The 24,095-nt window shown below is 36.9% G+C and overlaps 1 long non-coding RNA gene across 1 annotated transcript in view; it reads left to right on the forward strand.

The window, feature by feature from the left end:
• Nucleotides 1-24,095, forward strand: part of LOC144576750 (uncharacterized) — a 200,331-nt gene that overhangs the window by 84,550 nt on the left and 91,686 nt on the right. The window contains exon 2 of the long non-coding RNA XR_013519217.1: nt 14,785-14,855. This is a non-coding gene — a long non-coding RNA (uncharacterized LOC144576750). The remainder of the gene's footprint in view (nt 1-14,784; nt 14,856-24,095) is intronic.

A 24,095-nucleotide genomic window follows, 5' to 3' on the forward strand; every position in this document is an offset into this window, starting at 1 on the left:
TTTACTTCCAATTATGTGATCAATTTTAGAGTAGGTGTGATGTGGTGCTGAGAAGGATGTGTATTCTGTGGATTTGGGGTGGAGAGTTCTGTAAATGTCCACCAGGTTTGATTGCTCCAGGTCTGAGTTCAAGCCCTGGGTATCCTTGTTGATTTTCTGTCTGGTTGATCTGTCTAGTATTGACAGTGGAGTGTTAAAGTCTCCCACTATTATTGTGTGGGAGTCTAAGTCCTTCTGTAAGTCATTAAGAACTTGCCTTATATATCTGGGTGCTCCTGTGTTGGGTCCATATATGTTTAGGATCGTTAGCTCTTCTTGTTGTATTGATCCTTTTACCATTATGTAATGGTCTTCTTTGTCTCTTTTGATCTTTGTTACTTTAAAGTCTATTTTATCAGAGATGAGAATTGCAACTCCTGCTTTTTTTTGCTCTCCATTTGCTTGGTAAATCTTCCTCCATCCCTTTATTTTGAGCCTTTGTGTATCCTTCCATGTGAGATGGGTTTCCTGGATACAGCACACTGATGGGTTTTGGATTTTTATCCAATTTGCCAGTCTGTGTCTTTTGATTGGTGCATTTAGTCCATTTACATTTAGGGTTAATATTGTTATGTGTGAATTTGATACTGCCATTTTGATGCTAAGTGGCTGTTTTGCCTGTTAGTTGTTGTAGATTCTTCATTATGTTGAAGCTCTTTAGCATTCAGTGTGATTTTGGAATGGCTGGTACTGGTTGATCCTTTCTATGTGTAGTGCCTCTTTTAGGAGCTCCTGTAAAGCAGGCCTGGTGGTGACAAAATCTCTGAGTACTTGCTTGTTCGCAAAGGATTTTATTCTTCCTTCACTTCTGAAGCTCAGTTTGGCTGGATATGAAATTCTGGGTTGAAAGTTCTTTTCTTTAAGAATGTTGAATATTGGCCCCCACTCTCTTCTAGCTTGTAGTGTTTCTGCCGAGAGATCTGCTGTGAGTCTGATGGGCTTCCCTTTGTGGGTGACCTGACCTTTCTCTCTGGCTGACCTTAGTATTCTCTCCTTTATTTCAACCCTGTTGAATCTGACGATTATGTGCCTTGGGGTTGCTCTTCTTGCGGAAAATCTTTGTGGTGTTCTCTCTTTTTCCTGCAATTGAGTGTTGGCTTGTCTTGCTAGGTGGGGGAAATTTTCCTGGATGATGTCCTGAAGAGTATTTTCCAGCTTGGATTCATTCTCTTCGTCCCCTTCTGGTACACCTATCAAACCTAGGTTAGGTCTTTTCACATAGTCCCACATTTCTTGGAGACTTTGTTCATTCCTTTTTGCGCTTTTTTCTCTGATCTTGGTTTCTCGTTTTATTTCATTGAGTTGGTCTTCGACTTCAGATATTCTTTCTTCTGCTTGGTCAATTTGGCTATTGAAACTTGTGTTTGCTTCGTGAAGTTCTCGTATTGTGTTTTTCAGCTCCTTTAATTCATTCATATTCCTCTCTAAGGTATCCATTCTTGTTGTCATTTCCTCGAATCTTTTTTCAAATCTTTTTTCAAGGTTCTTAGTTTCTTTGTATTTATTTAATACATGATCTTTTAGCTCACAAAAGTTTCTCATTATCCATCTTCTGAAGTCTAATTCTGTCATTTCGTCACAGTCATTCTCCGTCCAGCTTGCTCCCTTGCTGGTGAGGAGTTTTGGTCCTTTCTAGGAGGCGAAGTGTTCTGGTTTCGGGTGTTTTCCTCCTTTTTGCGCTGGTTTCTTCCCATCTTTGTGGATTTGTCTGCTGGTCGTCTGTGTAGTTGCTGACTTTTCGTTTGGGTCTCTGAGTGGACACCCAGAATGTTGATGATGAAGTATTTCTGTTGCTTTGTTTTCCTTCTACAAGTCTAGCCCCTTCGCTGTACGACTGCTGAGGTCCGCTCCAGACCCTCCTTGTCTGGGGTGCACCTCTAGTAGCTGTGGCACAGCGAGGGATGCTACCAGTTTCTTTTTCTGCTCTCTTTCTCCCAGGATGATGCCTGCCTAATGTCAGTCTTTTGGATATAGAGGGGTCAGGGAGCTGCTTGAGGAGACCGTTTGTACCTTATAGGGGTTTAATTGCTGAGCTGTGCACTCTGTTGTTCATTCAGGGCTGTTAGGCTGCTATGTTTGATTCTGCTGCAACTGAGCTCATTAAAAAACCCCCCCCCTTTTTTTTTTCTCAAATGCTCTGTGTTGAGGGGTCTGGGCTTTATTTTTGGATGTCTGATCAGGTGTCCTGCACAGCTAGAAGGCAGACTAGCCACTGTTTGGCTGCCGAGGCTCCGCCCTGCTGTTGTGTGATTCGTGCTGTTCCTGCCGGCTCTGCTTGGTCTCTGCCACACCCTGCGGCAGAGTCTCTTTGTTGTAGCGTGTTGCCTCAGCAACGGCAGGCTGCGTCAGCAGTGGGCGTGTATCTCAGTAGGGACGGGTTGCCTCGGCAATGGCTGGCTGCGTCAGCAGTGGGCGTGTATCTCAGTTGGGGCGGGTTGCCTTGGTAGTGGTGGATGCCCCTCCCCCACAGAGCGTCTCGGACCGTCTACTCGGGATAGTTTGAAATCGCGGTTTTGTTCGTCCCACTGGGTATCCCAATTCCTGCAATCCCCTGGGCTGGGCTACTGTCCAAGTCTCATTCAGTCTCAAGTCCAGCCCTCTCAAGTCTCAGGTTGCCGGTTCAACAGGGCACCCGGACAAGCGCGCCCTGTGGGGATTGCTGGGTAGGGCCGGCCGCCGCCGCCCCGGCTGCCGGCTTCACCAGGCAGAGCTACTGCCTGGCGTCCCGTGTCTTTTTTATACTTGGGAGTTTCCCCGTTCTGTGGGCAACAAAGATCAGTCTGGAAATGCAGCACTGACTCACCGTTTGCAGATTCAACGAGAAGAGCTCCAATCCTGGGTTGTTCTCACAGCGCCATCTTGAGTCCTCCCCCTCGTCTCCAGATTTTTTAATGATCGCCATTCTAACTGGCGTGAGATGGTATCTCAATGTGGTTTTGATTTACATCTCTCTGATGACCAGTGACGATGAGCATTTTTTCATATGATTGTTGGCCTCATATATGTCTTCTTTCGTAAAGTGTCTGTTCTTATCCTTTGCCCACTTTTGAATGGGCTTGTTTGGTTTTTTCCTGTAAATCTGTTTGAGTTCTTTGTAAATTCTGGATATCAGCCCTTTGTCAGATGGGTAAACTGCGAAAATTTTTTCCCATTCTGTTGGTTGCCGATCCACTCTAGTGACTGTTTCTTTTGCCGTGCAGAAGCTGTGGAGTTTGATTAGGTCCCATTTGTCTATTTTGGCTTTTGTTGCCAATGCTTTTGGTGTTTTGTTCATGAAGTCCTTGCCTACTCCTATGTCCTGGATAGTTTTGCCTAGATTTTCTTCTAGGGTTTTTATGGTGCCAGGTCTTATGTTTAAGTCTTTAATCCATCTGGAGTTAATTTTAGTGTAAGGTGTCAGGAAGGGGTCCCATATTGTTTAATTTCTATCTGTTTGTATAGTTCCCAAAGTTTCTCTTGTTATTGATTCCTAGTTTTATTCTAGTGTAATCAGATAAGGTACCTGATATAATTTCAGTGTGCTTGAATTTTTAAAGACTTGTGTTGTGGTCTAACAGATGGCCAATTCTTGAGAATAATCCATGTGGTGAAAAGAAGAAAATATATTCTGCAACCTTTGAATGAAACATTCTGTAAATACATCTTAGACACATTTGATCTATAGTGCAGATTAGGTCTGATGTTTCTTTGTCAATATTTTTTCTGGAAGATCTATCCAGTGTTGAAATGGAAGTGGGGGGTATTTAAGTCTCCAGCTATTATTGTATTGGGGCCTATCTTTTTCTTTAGCACTGTTAATATTTGCTTTTTATATCTGGGTGGTCTGATGTTGGGTGCATATATATTTACAATTGTTATATCTTCTTACTGATATGACTGCTTTATCATTATATGGTGACATTCTTTGTCTCTTCTTGTAGTTTTTGTCTTGAAATCTTTTTTTTTCTGATGTTAGTATAGCTATTTCTGCTCTTTTTTGGTTTCCATTATCATGAAATATCTTTTACCATCCCTTTATTTTCAGCCTCTGTGTCCTTTGTAGGTGTGTGTTTCTGGGAGACAAGAGATTATTAAATCTCAGTTTTTCTTGTCTATTTAGCCATGCTATGTCTTTTGCTTGGAGAGTTAGTCTGCTAACATTCCATGTTATTATTGATAAGTAAGGACTTATTTTACTGCCATTTTGTAATTTGCTTTTTGGTTGTTTTGTGGTCTTCACTTCCATCCTTCCCTCCTTCTTGTTTTTTTTTTGTTTTTTTTTTTAGTATAGTTGGTTTCCTCTGGTGGTATATTTTAATTTCTTGGTGGTATGTTTTAATTTCTTCCTTCTTATTTTTTGTGTCTCCATTGTAGGTTTTTGATATGAGGTTACCATGCAGTTTGCAAATAATATAACACATTATTTTAAACATATTCAAAGTTAACACTTATTGCAAAAACAAATAAACATGCAAACAAGCAAAGAGAGAACTGAAAGAAACTGTAGAGTTTAATTTAATCACCTCTGCTTTTAAACTTTTTATTGTTTCTATTTATATCTCATTATACTGTCTATGTAGTTATTGTTTTTGATAGTTTTATCTTTTAGTTGTTCTACTTGAAGTCTGAGTAGTTTGCACATCACAGTTACAGTGGTCTAATATTCTGTGTTTTCTGTTTACTTATTATTACCAGAAAGACTGTACCTTCAGGTGATTTCTTATTGCTCATTAATGTCCTTTTCTTTCAGATCGAAGAACTTCCTTTAGCATTTCTTGTTTGAAAGGTCTGATGTTGATGAAATTCCTCAGCTTTTGTCTGAGAAAGTCTTTGTTTTTTCTTTCTATTTGAAAGATGTTTTTGCCAGATATGCTATTCTTGGGTTATTTTTTCTTTAGCACTTTAAATATGTCATACCACTCTCACCTGCACGGTAAGGTTTCCTTGAGAATTCTGTTGCCAGATATATTGAATCTCCATTTTGTGTTATTTGTTTATTTTCTCTTATAGCTTTTGGGATTTTTTTTTATCATCGACCTTTGGGAGCTTTATTAGTAAAAACCATGAGATAGTCTCCTTTGGGTTAATCTGCTTGGTGTTCTATAAGCTTCTTGTACTCCTTGCCCTGCCTGACTACCACAAATGTTCACTCAAGGTCCAAAACCTCTTAAGTCAACAGGTGGTGAATTCATCCAGGCTAGTGTTCTACTTTTCATGGTATTTAGCTCCCTACTGGCCCACGGCAGTTCCCAGAATCCCATCCAGGAGCTGAGAATTGGAGTCAGGAACCTTAGGAATCTACTTGGTGCTTTATTTTACTGTGACTGAGCTAACACACAAGCTGCAAGTCAAAGTTCTTCCCACTTCTTTCTCTCCTTTCCTCATGCAGAGAGAGTATCTCTCCATGGCCACCACTGTCCCAGGCCATTGGCAGTTACTACCTGGCTCTTGCCAATGTTCACTCAAGGCCCAGTTAGCTTATGGTGAATGCCTCCAGGTCTGTGTCTCTCTTCAGGTCAGTGGATTCCTCTGTGGCTCCGGGCATGACCAGAAGTGCCATCCATGAGCCAGGGCCTGGAAACAATGACCCTGGGAGCCTGCTTGGTGCTCTCTCTCACTGTGGCTGACCTGGTACCCAAGCTGTAGAGGGGACAAGTCCCTTTTACTCTTATTCTCATTTCCTTGAGCAGAAGAAGTCTCTCCCTAGGGTCACCACAGCTGAGAATGTGCTGGGTTACATCTGAAGCCAGCATGGCCTTGGGTTTCACCCAGAGCCTGTGTTGAGAACTGCCTGGGTACCACTGATGTTTAAGATCTAAGGGTTCTTTAGTCAGCAGTTGATAAACACTGCCAGGACTGGGTCATTTCCAAGGCAGTGGGTTTCCTTCTGGCCCAAGGTAGGCCTAGCAATCCTGACTAGGAGCTACGGCCTGAAATGGGAGCCTCAAAATTGGTACCCTATTTTACTATGGCTTGACTGATATCCAGGTTGTAAGACAAAGTCCTCTTTACTCTCTCCCCTCTTCAACTCAAGCAGAAGGAAAGAGTCTCTCCTGGAGCTGTGAGCTACCTGGGGTTAGGGGAGTGGCAACACAAGCACTCCCTTGGCTGCCCCAACTGGTGTCTCTCACTAGGTCACATGCACTCCAAGTCCACTGGCTCCAAGCCCAACACAGCACCAGGACTTGGCCAGAAATTACAGTTCTGGTGGCCTAGGCTGCCTTTCAAGTTTATTTAGGATCACAGAGTACTTTAGCTTGTGGTGGTGGGGCTAGCTAGAATGCAGGTTCTGCTGGGATTGATGATGTTCGCTAGGGCTGGTCTAAACGCTCCCTGGATGGGCACCTGCAGGTTCTGCCCTGTGTTGTTTTCCAGTGTGACAGGGCAGCACTGCATTTCAATGCAAAATTTCAAAATCACTGTGCTCTCTCTTTCCTAAGCACACAGATTTCATCTCTGTGCCATGTAGCCACTGCTGGGGGGATAGGGTAGCAGTGGTGTCAGCAATTCAAGACTATCTTTCCTACCCCCTTCGCTGACTCTTTCTTTTATATGATGTTAAAACTAGGTACTGTGATTGCTTGCGTGATTTTTGGTTCATATAAAGGTGCTTTGTTGTTTGGATAGTTGTTCAATTTGATATTCCTGTGGAGGTGACAGTCACTGGTGGCTTCTATATTGCCATATTCTCTACCTTCCCGTTGGTTAATTGGTAGGTTTTTATTACTGATTCAATTTCAGAACTCAATATTGGTCTGTTTAGGGTTTCAGATTCTTCATGATTCAATTTTGGGAGGTTGGGCACACTGTATTTTGAATAAGACATTTAGGGATAATGCTAATACTTACTAATTTTTCTTCTCTTGCACTGTAAGGCAAAAAGTGGAGAAATATTAAGTAATAAGAACCTCTGGTTATAGCCTTGATTTATTGCGATATAGACCAGTTCAGTCTATCTATTCATAGTAGAAGAAATAATAAATTCTAATAATATTGCTATATTACATTTGCACCTATCTAATTCCCCAATATTTCTGTGAGAAATCTTTACTTCATGAATGTGGAAATGGTGACCTAGAGAGATTAGGTTCTTTTCTCAGATCCATGAAAATAATAAAATTCTTTTTTTTTTTTTTTTAATTTTTTATTGGATTATAGGTTTTGGGGTACATGAGCAGAGCATGCAAGACAGTTGCGTAGGTACACACATGGCAGTGTGCTTTGCTTTTCTTCTCCCCTTCACCCACATTTGGCATTTCTCCCCAGGCTATCCCTCCCCACCTCCCCCTCCCACTGGCCCTCCCCTTTTCCCCCCAATAGACCCCAGTGTTTAGTACTCCCCTCCCTGTGTCCATGTGTTCTCATTTTTCATCACCCACCTATGAGTGAGAATATGCGGTGTTTCATTTTCTGTTCTTGTGTCAGTTTGCTGAGGATGATGTTTTCCAGATTCATCCATGTCCCTACAAACGACACGAACTCATCATTTCTGATTGCTGCATAATATTCCATGATGATAATAGACTGGATTGGAAAATAATAAAATTCTTATATTAAGGTTTCTGATTAAAAATTCAGGATTCTTTCTTTTAGGATATGCTGTGTTGTATTTCAGTTACGTCCATGAAAATCTACAGGGGCACATATATTCTATGAAATAAGAGTCTCTGAAACACATTGTTCTGTAACCTCAGCAATATCCTTTTGTGGCAGGAAAATCTTTGGCATATTCATGTGCATTTTATTTTGGTATTTTGCCACTATCCTTATCCCAATGAATAAGTTAATTCTGTCCTTTATTTGTCTCAGAATTTTTCTGGCAAGGTCAAAGTAGATGTTGTATTCCAGACATTTATCTCGTTTTCTGGCTTTTGTTTCTAAAGACTGTAGTTCATTTAAGACATTAGGGCTCAATGGAAGAGAGTCTCCAAAGGCTGTAGAATTTCCAAAGGCTACAGAGAGTGATTTTCTACAGACAACAAAGATGTTTGTTTTCTGCTACAGACAGGAAAGAATGCCATGTACCACAGAGGTCTACACCTTGTGCCCTGGCAGTGATATTCGCATATGGCAGTCATAAAAGGAAATGGCCATGGCATACACTAGGAAACTGTATTCTAGTCCAGAGAACCCTAATATTATTAAAGATTCAGAACCCTAGGTGTGCCACAAAAATGATGAAATGGATGACAGATATGAAAGAGCCATGTAGGTAGAAAAATGAGGGACTAAATGATAATCATCATGAAAAAATAATGACTACACTAGCCTCCCACCCCCAATATCCTAGTGCTGAATAAAATCCAAGCCCTTACCTTAATCCCAAAGGGACCTTCCAAGAATAGCTGTTATCTGAATTTAATCACAGCTTCACAGGACATAGGTTTGGAGTTAAAAATTAAATAAATTTATAGAAAAACAGTAATGCATCAACATAAAAATTCCTTACAAATCTAAGTTTGTGAACTCAAATTATATCTGTTTTGGCATTCTTTTTCTTCATTCTTCTTAATAAAAATTTCTGTATCTTGGACCATTTGTTAATTTCAACGTTTTGTAAAAGTTTAGGTACATCTCTCAGGAGCACATATTTCTAGATTTGTAGCAAATTTGAAGGCCCCTGTATTTTTATGATTATTTATAACCCATTTTTATTTTCAATGTCAATTAATATACTTGGTTCTATTTGCGACATATCATCACCACATTAATGTATCTTTTAATATGAAATTTTTCTTGACATTAGTAAAATTTTTATTTTTTTAAATTAGAGGTTTGGGTTTGCTTTTTGAAATACACAGTACATTATATCAACAAACATTCCAAAATTATCTTTACTTCTAAAGAAACATGTAACTTTTTCCTTGTACAATACTGATGTTTGATCTGTATTTATAAATGTGGTGGCCAGAACGATGTGTTTCTCAATATGAGAGAATATGTAGAGAACATTGTAGACTAATGGCCCTAATTGTGGTGCTCAGAAATTCATCATCATGTTTGCACTGAAGCTAAATCTCTAGGTGACAAAGGCCAGCAGGGATACTGAGGAAGGCCCATTCTTGAGGGATATGAGACTCCTCTGACAGGTAATCATTTTGGCTCAAAGTCTCCACAATGTACTCCCTTATGCCTGTACTGCACTCTGAGATGCTTTCTGCCAACCTTCCTTCTTTCCTCTTTCCTTCAATCAGTCAAACCTACACCATGGTCTGATGGTTCTCTCAGCCTCTCCTGGCTCCCTTCCCAGTTAACCTCTCACTGGACTAGCTTCTAATAAATCTCTTGCAGAGCTAATTTCAACTTGGCATCCGCTTATGATAGGAGCATGCCAGCATATCTCCTCCAAAGTAAAAAGACAATTGCCACATATTATTTTCTCTTCCATAAAGAAGGGAGCACAGTGGCTATTAATGCTGCAGTGGTCATGAAGAAGCATCTGTTACATTTCTGACTCTAGGGAGCATAACTGACCAATGGCCCCACCTTCTATGCTCTGAACTGTATCACTGATCTGAACTGTATCACTTCCCCTGATTTCTAATGACACTGTGATTTTCTTTATCTTAATTTTTAAATATATCTTCTGTCATTCCAATGGGATTTTGGGAGGATGGAACCAAAGTATTAGTGTCCTTTAGCTCTCTACTTCTACATGTTATGTATTGATATCTGTTCATAATAGTGAGTGAGGGCTAGGGCTTCTGTTCAGAGACCCAGATTCAAACTACTGCCTGTGTAACTCTGGGCTGAGGGCTGTTTACTTAACTCAGGACCTGGGATGAAATGCCAAATCTCAGACATTTGAAATTTTCATCCCAGACATTAGAAAGGTTCTAAGTAATTTGTTTTTAATTTGCATCCAAATTGCTCGATTATGCACTATTGTTCCAAGCCTCTGTTTCTCTGGTTCTGGAACTTCTTATGTGTTGTGTTGGAGAAATCTACCGTAATTTTTCAGGCAGTTCCCTTTTTTTGCCTGTGCTGAATCCTAGGCTGATGTGTCATATGATCACATCTCTTATTCTAAACTCATTTGTCTCTAATATTCCTAAAATTTTTGAAGCACTGTGGTTGGTTGAGGTACATTCCCACTCTGTGTGCATGTGTATGTTTTATAAAAAACAGATAACAGAGAAAGTCATTATTACATTTATTTCCTTAACTTAAAGATAGTTTAGAGGTAGAAACAGTAATCTTAAGTGGCTCAAATCAGGCATTTTCTTAAAACTGCTTAAACTGAATTTTGGATAAGGGACTATGATCTACAGGATAGGTAAGAATGGAAAGGATATATGAGTAGTCAGCTGTTCTCAAAACATTTAGTTTTTAACCTTTTAATAAATGTTATGTTTTTGACCAGTGTCCAAATTTCTTACATGCATCACATACATTTTAAGGTCATACATTACCTGAAATAGTTTAGTAGTTTTTAAATTTTAGCTTTAAGAAATAGTTGTATCACAATGTTTGGAAACAATTTTCTTGGTGCAAACGCAACCTAAATTTGTCCCAATTGAGCTTACTGCTTAGTGACTTAGATTTCAGCTAGATTGACTACATCTAATAGAATGGCATGTGAAGCATTTAATGATCCATTGGTAACTTAAAAGTCGAATTAAAGATTTACAAATCCAGTCATTTGTAACAATGACTTTAATCACCTCTTGGAAGAATTTATTAGGAATTCAAACTTACCTAGTTGATATAAGAACCTTCTTACAGCAAATGAGAATCTCAGAAAAATGATTGACAATACAGTAGAAAGCTTTAAGAATATATCACATTGGTGTTTTCTTATCAGAAATCAGATAAAGCATACACTTTTGCATTTCACTTCTTTAAAAATACTTTTCATATAATGTCAAAAAGTAAATAAAATAGTTTATTCATAAAAGAAAATATTTTCATAAAATCAACTTTGCATTTTAGTCCAAATCGTATGTAATGAGAAGGATAAATGAGAATGCTAATATTTAGTGTGGATTCAATTTTTCTTTTTCTATTTAAATAAAGGAGATTATTTCATTTGTTTTAGTCTATTTGTTCTATCATCTATCTATCTATCTATCTATCTATCTATCTATCTACCTACTTACCTATTATCTATTTATCTATCTATTCATCCATCCCATCTGGCATGGGTAAAATTTACTTCACGAAACCAAACCTTCTATTGGTTATTGAAAGAAAAGCTAGTATTTACTGGGTGCTTATTATGTGCAAGGCCCTCTCCAAAGTGTTGTATTAATATTATCTGTACACTACATCCTCACAACATCTCTACAAGATAGGGTTTATCATTATTTTAATTTTATGATTAAAGATTTAGAAGCATAACTCTTGTTGTTATTCCTAAAGCTAGCAGATGTTTGGGTATTAGACTCAAGACAGTTACACTGCTAAGATCTTTGCTTCGGAAATATTTATTATGCTTGGCCTTTGGAATACAAAGGTCGAACTATATTGTCTCTATTTTCAAAAAATATCCAATCTGTTTTAATAGAAGATGATTGTTATAAAGGGGATAAATCAGTTGAATAGAAGTATGAGCATGAAAGTCTGCCTAGAGCCATCCAGGAAGGTAGAATTTGAGCCAAATCTTCGAGAACAAGTGAGAATTTTGCAATTGCTAAAGTAGGGGTTTGTACTGAGGTTGAAGAAATAGTGGGTGAAACTCGAACTTTTCTGAGAGTGCTGTATATTTGAGAAAGAAAAGTAATAGGTATTAAAGTTTGAAAGCAGAATGGCTGCAAAAAATTAGCCCTGTTTTGACAGATTTTTTTCTTTTTCTCTCTTTAAATTTACACACACACACACACACACACACACAACCACCAAAGAAAAGATATGATCTCGTCTCCCAAGTTATTAAGAAATGACACCTTTTTTTACACTGTTATATATTATTTTTTTCCATTTCTGTTCAGCAAAATAATTTGGTCTTTATTGGACAGCCCTAAGGGTTTAGAGTCCAGACTCTGTTCAGCAGAGTGACTGCAGTTTTCTACCATATTCACTTATTTCCATTCCTAAGAACACAATTACAAATAAATGGTGACTGCTCAGGCTGTCTCTGACATTGATGTGTGGGGAAATATGGTAGCAACCTGGCAGGCCGAAGCAGTTAAAACTGTGAATCACCTAAGGTAAGGAAGATTCCATTTCAATTGATATAAGTAATGCACAATAACATTTTCAGTGAACAACTAAAGAAGTTTTGCCCCGGAAGAAAGCTAAACTATATTGTCAACAGATTATCTTTCCAGAGTCTCTTTGTCTTCTTCACAGTTGTAAGAAAATATAGGACTAAAAAGAGGACTACAGATACGTACGTTTCTTATTTAGAAAAGCTCACACTAGTATAGCCTTAGTAATTAGAAAAATCATGAAACTATTGTATGTATGTAATTTATCTCCACCTCCATTCAGATAAATAAGTTGTTCATGAACAATTAAAATGATTTGCTTTCCAGTACAAAAAAATTGTGAAAAATATCCATATAGACTGGAAGAAAAGTGGTGAAACAACATTTCTTATTGTCTTCTCTCCTGGGAAAATTGTGTTAATGCTTGGTATTTCTTTTCAATATCCTTATGCATGATAATTAATGTTAATACCACCATATTTCTTTGAATATATAATAAATGGATTTATAGAATTATGAGTATGTAGAATTATAATTATCACATTGACTGACAGTACTCTATGTATGCATGCTTTCAGCATCTCCTTAGTCGCCATTAAATTTATTGAATTTTGTCCATTAATCATCAAATTATGATCCCACTGTGGCTCCTCATAGTTAAATATCAAACAGTGTCTCACGTTTTGATATGTAGCAAATACACATGTGGGCCCATTAGCATTTGGTGGCTATAAGAAATTTTGAGAAAACTAACATAGACTTATTATCAGCTGGGATCTCTCTGCCCCCTCAGAGGTGGGTAGACTGAGACTGGCCCTCCATTTCAGAACCTTTAATACTCTGCAGCTCTCTTGGGCACTTGTGTGAATCCCCCAGGTCTTATATTCTTCAGTAAAGAATATGAGTTTCTCACTCTAAGCCTCTGGATCTGATAATTTGCTTCAGGTTAGGTATTATCTCACCTGCCAAACAGAGTGCTGAGGTTACTTTCTCTATTGTCTCAGACCTGAAATTTATCCTGGTTCCATGATTTACCTAAAGTAAATGTACCAACTAACAAACACATAAACAAGCCAAACTCCCACTCAAGCCATTTGCCTGCTTAAGATTAGGTGGGATGTATGTGTCAGCCTGAGATTGAGGTAAGATATACTTACAGTGTAACCATCTTTAAAATTGGACATTTCTCTCTTAGAAGTTCTTTAGCCTCCCTGCAAGTGGGAATTTTTCACTGGCCATCTTACATCATGTATCCTGCTGCTTTACACTGGTTTGCTAACTTATTTCTCCTTTATCATATTTCTACTTTTCTTCCTTGTTCCTTTTTCTGCATTGCACTGAGTAACCTGAACTTATTCTCATTTTTGCAGGAAAATAAATTAATGTCCTTTCATCCCCAATTTGAAAATGTGACATATCCAGACTGATTAAAAACCTCATCAGAAGAATGATGCCTTTTATTTATTAATTCTTAGATTGCAGCAGCATAAGTAGCATTTTTTTCAGTAATACTAGTTTTAAAAATTGGTTAATTCTCATTTTTTTCACAAAATATTGGCAAAGGCAAATACCTAGGTCCAGCAATTAGAAAATCAATAATTGTAATTTTTTTCCTGTTTCTTCTTCTTCTTTCTTTTTCTTATTTTTAGCTTTCTTAATTTTATAAAGATATTTATTTTTAAGTCATTTTAATATATTTTGAAATTCGGAGTTTTGAAATTTGGATAAAATCACATGGAATTCTTAAAAAATGTAATCCTTTCTAACTAGTATATCAATGATATGGAACATTGTATAAAGTATAATATTTATTTTATATGTATTTTATTCTTATGATGGGACAGTTTAAAGTGTGCTAAAGTCAGAATGTACAAATTTTAGATTCAGAGGCAAATTGAGAATTAGGAGCAGAAATGTGAAATTATTTGAGCTGTGATAAAAACAGCTAAAGTTGGATGATCATCAGGCATATGCATTTCCTCAGAATTCTATTATTTTGTAATATGTCAGGCAGAACATTGTGTTTATTCACCAACATCTTGCACTATATGAATTCTTAGTTGCTTCATTTACAAACACAATAAACAAGTTTTGGGGTTCTAAAAATGTGGGACACAATTGAGAATTCAGGGAAGTTCAAGTGGTTCAGTATAGCTAGAGTGTAGAATTGGAATAGCAATATGGCAAGTCAAAATTGAAGATATGGGCAGGAGCCAGATGAGAGAGTATCCAGGTCATAGAATGGAGAGGTATTAACCTTTGACTTTATTGGAGTATGTGGGGTCTATTCTGTAGACAATGAGACATAGAAAAGTTTAAGTTGAAAGCCGTATAGTCATCTTTGTGTTTTATATTTGCTGGTAGTAAATGATACTGTTTCTCAAACACAGTATTTGGAGGTTAATATGGTTTGGCTGTGTCTCCACCAAAATCTCATCTTGATTTGTGGTTCCCACAATCCACATGTGTCTCAGGAGGGACCTGAGGGGAGGTAATGTAATCACAGGGTGGTTACCCTCATTCTGTTCTTGTGATAGTGAGTAAGTTCTCACAAGATCTGATGGTTTTATTAGGGGCTTTCCCCGCTTTTGCTCATTCTTCTCCTTCCTGTTTCTAGGTGAAGGACGTATTTGTTTCCCCTTCCACCATGATTATAAGTTTCTTGAGGCCTCCCAGCCATGCTGAACTGTGAGTCAATTAAACATCTTTCTTTTATAAATTACTTTATTAGCAGTATGAAAATGGACAAATACAGAGGTGTACTTTATTAATAATGCTACTCATTTGTTTCCTAATTTGCTTAAATAGAGAAGAGTAGTTTCCTTGGCCTGGAATTGCACAAAACCCATGGCTTATCTTTTCATGGCTTGGCCTTTTGACAGTGACCTCTATAGAGATACTGTTAATAGTACAGCTATGAATGAGTTAGTTTAATACTTTGCCTGCAATCATTTTTACTTGAAGTTTCATTAAAACCTGGTTGGGTACTTGTGAACATCTTCCGTTATATTTCCCAGAAGAAAAACAGATTGAGAATGACTAATGCAAAGAATGTGGAAAGAGGCAAATAAGAATACCAGCTGGAGATCTTAATTATCTTAATGAAAGGTGATGCAAACTTAGGCAGCATTTTTGTAGATGAGAAGAGGACACGCATATGAAAAGGTTAAGTGGTAAAATTAATAGAGCATGCTCATCAATAGGATGTGGGAAATGAGAGAGAGAGTTAAATAGTAATAACCTTTTTTGTGTGACTCATTATGTATTGATATTTATAAAAATACAAATTCAGGATTAGATTTTGGTAGAAGACTGGTTGGAGCAAGGTGGGCAAAAGTTAGTATAAATATTATTTTTCTTAAAATAACTATTAGGTACTAGGCTTAGCACTTGATTGACTAAACAATATGTACACAAACTCCTATGACACACATTTACCTATATAACAAATCTATATACATACTGGTCCTAAAATTAAAGTTAAAAAAATATCCTTGTGGCCGGGTGTGGTGACTCATGCCAGTAATCCCAGCACTTCGGGAGGCTAAGGCCAGCAGATTACAAGGTCAAGAAATCAAGACCATCCTGGCCAACATGGTGAAAACTGTCTGTACTAAAATACAAAAATTAGCTGGGCATGGTGGCTTGCACCTGTAGTCTCAGTTACTTGCGAGGCCAGGGCAGAAGAATCACTTGAACCCAGAAGACGGAGGTTGCAGTGAGCCAAGATTGTGCCATTGCACTCCAGCCTGGCGACAGAGCCAGACTCCATAAAAAAAAAAAATGCTTTCATAGGTTCAATTATCCATCAAGCTACCCTTAAGCATTTGAACGTATCAGGCCTGGGTTATAAAGAAGGTTTTGTTCTGCCTGGAGATTCATACATTACTTTCTGGAAGAGATGCTGTTACAACTGACAGTAAATGAAAGAGTGTTAACAAGTTGACCAAGGGATCTAAAAGAAAAGGTAGCATTATCTCTCCTAGTTCTCTTCTTTTTCACTCTTCTTTCTCTCTCTCCTTCCTCTTCCCCTTCCCCCAGGCTCTTGCTTATGCTTTGCTCTTTAATTTCTCTTCTCTAATGCCTTTCTCTAGACTTCTGAAAATTCATAAGTATTTTTGTACTAATTTTTAAAAAGATGTCAATTTTATGGGCATGCAAGATGCAGGAAATTAGGGAGTAAACCAAGCAAAAGGTTATTTCCAGTTCCTACTCTCCAGAGACCCTGGCAAGGATACACCCTGTACCACCTGATGAGATAGCTTTAGGTTCTCTCTAGATCCACATTTCTTTCTCTCCTTTAATATCTTGGTATATCTTTCTTTTCTCTTTTCTATTATTTTCTTTCTCACTATTTTTCTCTTAATCTCTTTTCTTCTTATCTTTACTTCCATCCTATTATGAATAATATGAAATAGGTAGACAGTTTAAGATTTTTATTTACTTGCTAAAAATAAATGAAAATTTAATTCTTTTGTTCCATCCACAAAATCCACATAAGTAAATTTGCTTTTGTACATGTTCCTGAAAAAAAACCCTACAATTTTCTTATAATGATTTTTCTATAGAAAAAGTACCTTCCCATTTTGTATCTACTGACACTACTAGAATGGCTACTTGTTTTCTGCCTGACAGCAAATGTACTGTCATTTGTTATAAGCCATAGAAAATCTTCAAGCAATGGTTTTGAGCCAGTGGAAAGGCTTTCCTTCAGATTGCTAGAGTCATCAAAGTGAAACTTGTACTGCTTGTCAGCTAGGCTCTGAGATAACATTTTATAAGTCAGGGAAGCATTGAAATTCATTACCACAAAAGTCAGAAATTATCTATGCAGGGCTTTTTAAGCAGCTTTTCCCTAGAATGGGAACAATGAGAAAACAGTAATTTGGTAATCAGCAAAAAATGAACAGTGTCTCTGTAAGTGTTATGCAAAAGGGCAAATTGAAATGATCAAGCAATATACACTTGTCAGTAAAAACTCTACCTGAAATTTTGAGAATGAGGCAATAATTAAAATGTTGGAAAGAGGACTTCTGTGTTCTGGTCCAGCATGTATAAAGCTTGTAAGTTACCACTCTGGCCTAACAAGTGAAAAGCTGAATAAACTAAAAAGCTGAATAAACAACTTATATTAGATCAGCAAGAAAAGTGCTGTCACAGGGCAAGCTACTGACTCAAAAACTGGAGAGACTACAGGCAAATAAAGACAATGCCAACTTACAAAAGTAGAAACCCATGAGCTGAAACCTTCACAGGAACCAGTTTTGGGGTAGGGAAACCTTAACTGTAATTAATGAATTGTTGGAAGTTCAATGTGGACAAGTCTGAGAAAAAAATTCCAGGGGGACCTAGTCATTAGGGGCCCTCACACTTTTGTGACTTTTTACCTTCTGGAGTTCTCCCAGGTCCTCACAGTGAATATTAGAAAATAATCCCCTTGTACTTTGGCAGGGTGAGGAGAAAAAAAATGAAGTATGCCAGAGCATTCTGTTCTTCTTAACAAGATTTGTCCTGAGGAGAAACTATTCAACCAAAGCCCAACCTGTTGGAGTTCTATCACAGCCTGACTTGGTGGAAGGGAAAACTCCACTCTAGACACCTATAAATTTCCACATGGGAGACAGCAAATATTTCATCCAGCCTACTCTAATCATCACATCCCAAGTAATGGGTGTAAAAAGCCCGTGAAGAATATGTGCTGTTCATAGTCCAGAGGCACAAACTCATGAAAAGACTGAGATCATAAGGCTATAGAATGCTTCCCCTACATATGACCCTCATGTTACTAAAGGCATATTTACTGCAGTTTCTTTTACTCAATATATTACAGCTGGCTATTGAAAATAAATTACAAGACATATTAAAAGACAAAAATCAGAGTTCAAAAAGAGCAGCATCAGAACCAGACTCAGATGTGTCACAACTGTTAGGATTATCAGACAGAGAACTTAAAACAACTGTGATTAATGCACAAGGGCTCTAGTGAATGAAACAAAGAGCATGAAAGAATAAATGGCCAATGTAAGCAGAGATGAAGATTATAAGATGTGATGGTCAATATTGTGTGTCATCTTGATTGGATTGAAAGATGCAGATATTGTTCTTGGGTGTATCTGTGAGGGTGTTGCCAAAGGAGATCAACATTTGAGTCAGTGGACTGGGAGAGGCAGACCCACCTTCAGTCTGGATGGGCACATCTAATCAGCTACCAGTGCAGCTAGAATAAAGCAGGTAGAATTCGGAAAAACTTGACTCACTGAATTTTCCATCCTTCATCTTTCTGCTGTGCTGGATGCTACTTGCCACTGAATATTGGACAACAAATTCTTAAGCTTTTGGACTCTTGGACTTACACCAGTGGGTTACCAGGGACTTTTGGGCCTTTGGCCACAGTCTGTAGGCAGCACCATTGGCTTCCCTACTTTTGACACTTTGGGATTGACTGGCTTCCTTGCTCCCCAGCTTGCAGATGGCCTATCACGGGACTTCACTTTGATAGTGGGAGTCAGTACTCCTTAATAAACTCCCCTTCATATATATATATTTATCTTATTAGTTCTGTCCCTCTGGAAAATCCTATTACTTAAGAAAAATGCTGTAGTAGAAATAAAGAATACCTTTGATAGGCTTATTGCTGGAAGAAACTCTCTGTGAGCTTGAAGATACCGCAATAGAAACCTCCAAACCTCAAAGCCAACAGAAAAAATACTGAAAAAAAAAAACAAAAAAACTAATGCACACATGTGTCTGCAGTGTGTGCATGTGCACACACACACATACACACATACCAAACAAACGAAAAATACCAACCAGAACAGGATATCCAAAAACTGTGGAAAAAGTACATTTGACAAAATTCAACACTTATTCATGATAAAAAGAAAAAACAAACTTACAGTAAACTAGGAATAGAAGGGAAGTTCCTCAGCTTTCTAAAAAATATATACAAAAATTCTGCAGCTAACATTATGCTTAATGGAAACTTGAAGCTTTCTCAAGAGGTTCAGAAAAAAGTCATAAATGGTCCCTCTAACCACTGCTCTTCAACACTGTACTGGAGGTCTTGACTGATAAAATAAAATAAAAAATTAAAATAACAGAGACATTGATTGGGAAGGAAGAAATAAAATTGTCTCTTTTCAAAATGACATGATTATCCACGTAGAAAGCCCCCAAAATTAACAAAAAAACCCCTCCTGGAATTGATAAATAATTATAGTAAGCCTGAAAGGTACAAAATCAATGTATACAAGTCAATTGCTTTTCTATATATCAGCAACAAGACAGTGGAATTTGGAATGAGAAACACAATATCCTTTATATTAGCATTCCTGCAAATGAAATATTAGATATAAATCTAAGCGAATATATATGACATCTATATAAGAAAAATGACAAAATTCTGGTGAAAGAAATGGAGAGATATTACATGTTCATGGAGCAGAAGACTCAATTTTATCAAGATTTCAGTTAATTCCAACTTGATTTCTAGATTCAGTGCAATCCCATTCAAAATCCTAGTGAGTTATTTTATGGATATTGACAAACTGATTCTAACATTTTATATGAAAGAGACAGGCCACAAAATACTAAACAGAATTATGAAAGAGAAGAAAAAAGTTGGGGGACTGACAGCATATTACTTTTACTATAAAGGTATGGTAATCAAGGCAGTATGATATTGGTGAAAGAATACACAAATAGAATAATGGAACAGAATATAACCTAGAAACAGACCCAGATAAATGCAACCAACTGATCTTTGACAAAGGAGCAAAGCCTTACAAGGGAGCAAAGACAGTGTTTTTGATAAATTGTATTGGAATAATCAGACATTCACTCCCTCCCTCAAATGAATCTGGATGGAGACCTTACATTGTTGACAAAACTTATCCAAAATGGATCACAAGCCTAAATGTAAAACAAAACTAAAACAACACCAAACAACTTAGAATATAACACTGGGGAAATCTAGATGACTTTGGGTTTGACTATGCCCTCTTAGTTATAACACCAAAGGCATAATCAATGAAAAAAAAATTACTAATCTGGATATTATTAAAATAAAAATAAATCTGTTCTTGGAAATACACTTTTAAGAGAATAAAAAGACAAGCCACAGGCTGGGACAAAATATTTGCAAAAGATATATCTGGTAAAAGACAGTTGTCTAAAATATACAAAGAGTTTTTAAAATTCAACAATAAGAAAAAAATGTGATTTAAAAAATGAGTCAAAACCTTAATGTACACCTCACCAAAGAAAATATAAAGATGAAAAATACACATATGAAAATTTTGTGGCATTAGAGAAATGCAAATTACAACAACAAGGAGACATTGTTACATATTTATTATAAGGTCCAAGATTCAGACCTCTTATCACATCAAATGTTTATGAGGATATGGAGCAATGGGAACTCTCATTTATTGATGGCTGGTGAATACAAAATGGTACGGTCACTTCAGAAGACAGTTTGGCAGTTTCTTACAAAACTCCATAGTCTTACCATATGATGCAGCAATCACAAATCCCTAGTGTTAACCTAAAGAAGTTGAAAACGTATGTCCACACAAACACCTAAACAAGGTTGTTTATAGCAGCTTTATTCATTACTTGAAAGCAAACAAGATGCCCTTCAGTAGGTCAATGTATACGCAAGTCTGGTATATTTAGACAGTGATATATTCTTTAGGACAAAAAGTAATGAGCTATTATGGCATGAAAAGACATGAAGGAAACTTATGAAAGAAGTCAGCCCAAAAAGGCTACATAATATATGATTTCAACTATATGACATTTTGGAAATGAAAATCTATGGGGCAAGTAAAAAGATTTATGAATGTTTGAGGTTAAGGGGAAAGGAGAAATCAATAGGTGGTGTGCACAGGATTTTTAAGGGAGTGAAAATACTGTGTAAGATACTATAATGATGAAAAAGTACACGCCATTATAAATTTGTCCAAACTCTTAAAATATACAACAAATGTGACCCCTAATGTAAAGTGTGGTTCTAGGTGATAATGATATGTCAATGTAGGTTCATCAATTTTGACATGCACCACTCTGGTGTGGGATGTTTATATGGGGAAAGCTATACATGTCTAGGGGCAGAGGGATTCAGAAAATCCCTGTACTCTGTACCTTCTGCTCAGGTTTGCTGTGAAGTGAAAACTGTTTTAAAAAATGAGTTTTGTTAAGAAAAAGTAAGTTGGGAAGGAGCATTTGACAGAGAAAGTGCAGACATCCATAAGTAAAAGTTATGTTGGATTATCTTGTAAGGGTAAGAATCACATTGGTATATAACCAGTCCACAAAATTATTTTCTTTCCTTTTCTTTTTTTTTGTGGGGGGCCAGAAACTACTAGATTACCTCTTTTACATTGTCTTTTACAAAATTACTGGAATTAGTGAAGAAAATAAAAAAATACTAAAATTTAACTATAATGCACCTTATGCCTCCTAAGCTTCATTATTTTGTAACCAGAGAGGGAAGAAATTTTGGAATAGACTCTCTAATTATATTGATGGTGAGGAGAATTAGTTTTTAAATTTATTTTATGGCATTCCAGGAGGTATTGTAAAAACTATTAGTAGCATATACCTGTAAGGCATACCTTAAAAAATTAAAAATATAGTTATTAAAAGATTATTCTGAAGAGGCATATGCAGGAAGAAGCATGCATGCAAGTTTTGAAAGGTAAGTGGAAAACCACAAATCAGGCTTCTAATTGTGTTGTTTTGATGTTCATGGTTAGTTATCTAATCTCTGCAAGGGGAGGACAGTTTCCACATTTTTCACTATAAGAGACATGTGTGGCTGAGTCTGGGACAGAGTAAGTGCTCTGTAAATGTCTGATGAACGAATAAACATCTTAGAAAGGAAGGGAAAAGTGGTTTGTAGGTAACTGATATGGTTTTTCTCAGTGTCCTAACCCACATATCATCTTAAATGGTAGTCCCCCTAATTCCCACATGTCAAGGGAGGGAGGTCATTGGATCATGGGGCCATTTTTCCCCATGCTGTTCTCATGATAATGAGTGAGTTCTCATGAGGTCTAATGGTTTTATAAGACAATTTTTCCTGCTTTTGCATGGAAGAAGACATTAAGACATTCCTCTTTTCCTTCTGCCATGACTGTAAGTTTCCTGAGACCTCCCTAGACATGCAGAACGGTGAGTCAGTTAAATTCGTTGCTTTATAAATTACTGAGTGTTGAGTGTATCTTTATAGCAGTGTGAAAACAGATGAATACAGTAACCTATTAAAGGAGACATTAGAACACCAGATATGTTCAAGTATTTTTGAAAATAAAAAAAGTGTGTATCTGATGCATTAGTATTCAGTGTCATAGAGTTAAACGCCCCCCTCCATCCCAATCTTGGTGACAGGAGAGTGATATAACCAAGGCAGACTGCATGTTGGCAATGGGCTGTATATATTATTTTAAGAATCAGGTTGAGGCTTGTAACCGATTCTTTGGGTTCCAGCTTCTTAATAAGCAATAGAAGCTAAGGTCCAAAAGCTGGCAGCCCATGATTGATAGAAGCCACTATTATTTCATCATTTTCTTGTAGTATTTATTTTAAGGTAGAAAGTATCCCACGGGAATACTCTGCCTCACAATGAACGGTAAGAGAATTGTGAGGAAAGGAAAGTTGGTGTTCTCTTTATAGCATTGTTTTAAGAGTGAAGATTTAATTAAATCTACGTGACTTGGTTAGGATAGATTTGGATGAGCCTTTTCTGTTTTCTCTTTATTTTTCCATTTAAGGTAAGGGAATATCTATGGCCACACATCATCTAGACAAAATGACATCTTCATTTCTTTCATACATATAATTTGTATTATACAATGTTATATTACATTAATTATATTATTTTATATATATCAAAATTTGAAATTAGATTTATTTCATTCTCTTTTCATATAATTTATTTTTTAATTGATTTTCTCTCTTTAGCAACACAGGGTAAGAGTAAATAGAAAGGGCAACAACAGACTTAATAAAAGTTGCTTAGCAAACCCAATCAAAATCTCATATAAATATATGAAATGAAAAATAAAAATGATAAATTAAAAGAACAACAAAAAACATTAACATTTTTTACTACAGAGCCCTATCGTATTAAACATCAACTCTTTGATATTCACAGACATCATTTTTTATATTTATCTCAAGCTTACATTTTCTTGAGATACAACTGATGGGAATAAAGACATCACTTCAGCATTTTTTATTTTCAAAATTCTGACAAAAGAGTTGTCAAAATTTATGAAGAGATAAAAAGTAAGTTATTAAGGCATATTAGAAAATCATTTAGTAGTAGAATAAAATAAACACTAATGCCCAGCTGTTTTTATCCAAGTTATGCATATATAACTCAATAAATCTAGTAGTCTGGAAATGAAATAGTGGAGACACAGAAGGAGAAGCTATACATTTTTTTTTAAGTCTCGACCCCAATTTGAACTCATTTGATTCAAATGTAAAATCTCATTAAATTCAAGCCAATAGAAATTCCACTTCTTTCCTGGCCAACATGGTAGCACCATGGAATAGTTGAAAACCACATTTTCATGTGTTTGTAATTTATTAATTTCCACCACATGCATGTGGCAAATAATATATTACAGTTGCCATCTGTAGTTTTGCCAGCTGCTGGACAAAATGGAGAATAAACTCCATTCTTTAAAAACATTTATGTTCATCAATTGTGCTGACATGCCATACATATTCTGGCTGTCATTCTCATTGGTCATCTAGAATTTTACCACCGTATAAGGGGAATGGAAGATGTTGGCTCAGAGAATTGACACTGTATTGAGATAATAGCCACTATTTTTAACTGTAACTTAAAGCTACTGAAACTAAAGGGAAAGGATGAGCAAACCTGTCTTAAGTTCCTCTGTGTACTTGAGTAGC

Source organism: Callithrix jacchus, chromosome 6, assembly GCF_049354715.1.
Source record: "Callithrix jacchus isolate 240 chromosome 6, calJac240_pri, whole genome shotgun sequence".
NCBI classification, from domain to species: domain Eukaryota; kingdom Metazoa; phylum Chordata; class Mammalia; order Primates; family Cebidae; genus Callithrix; species Callithrix jacchus.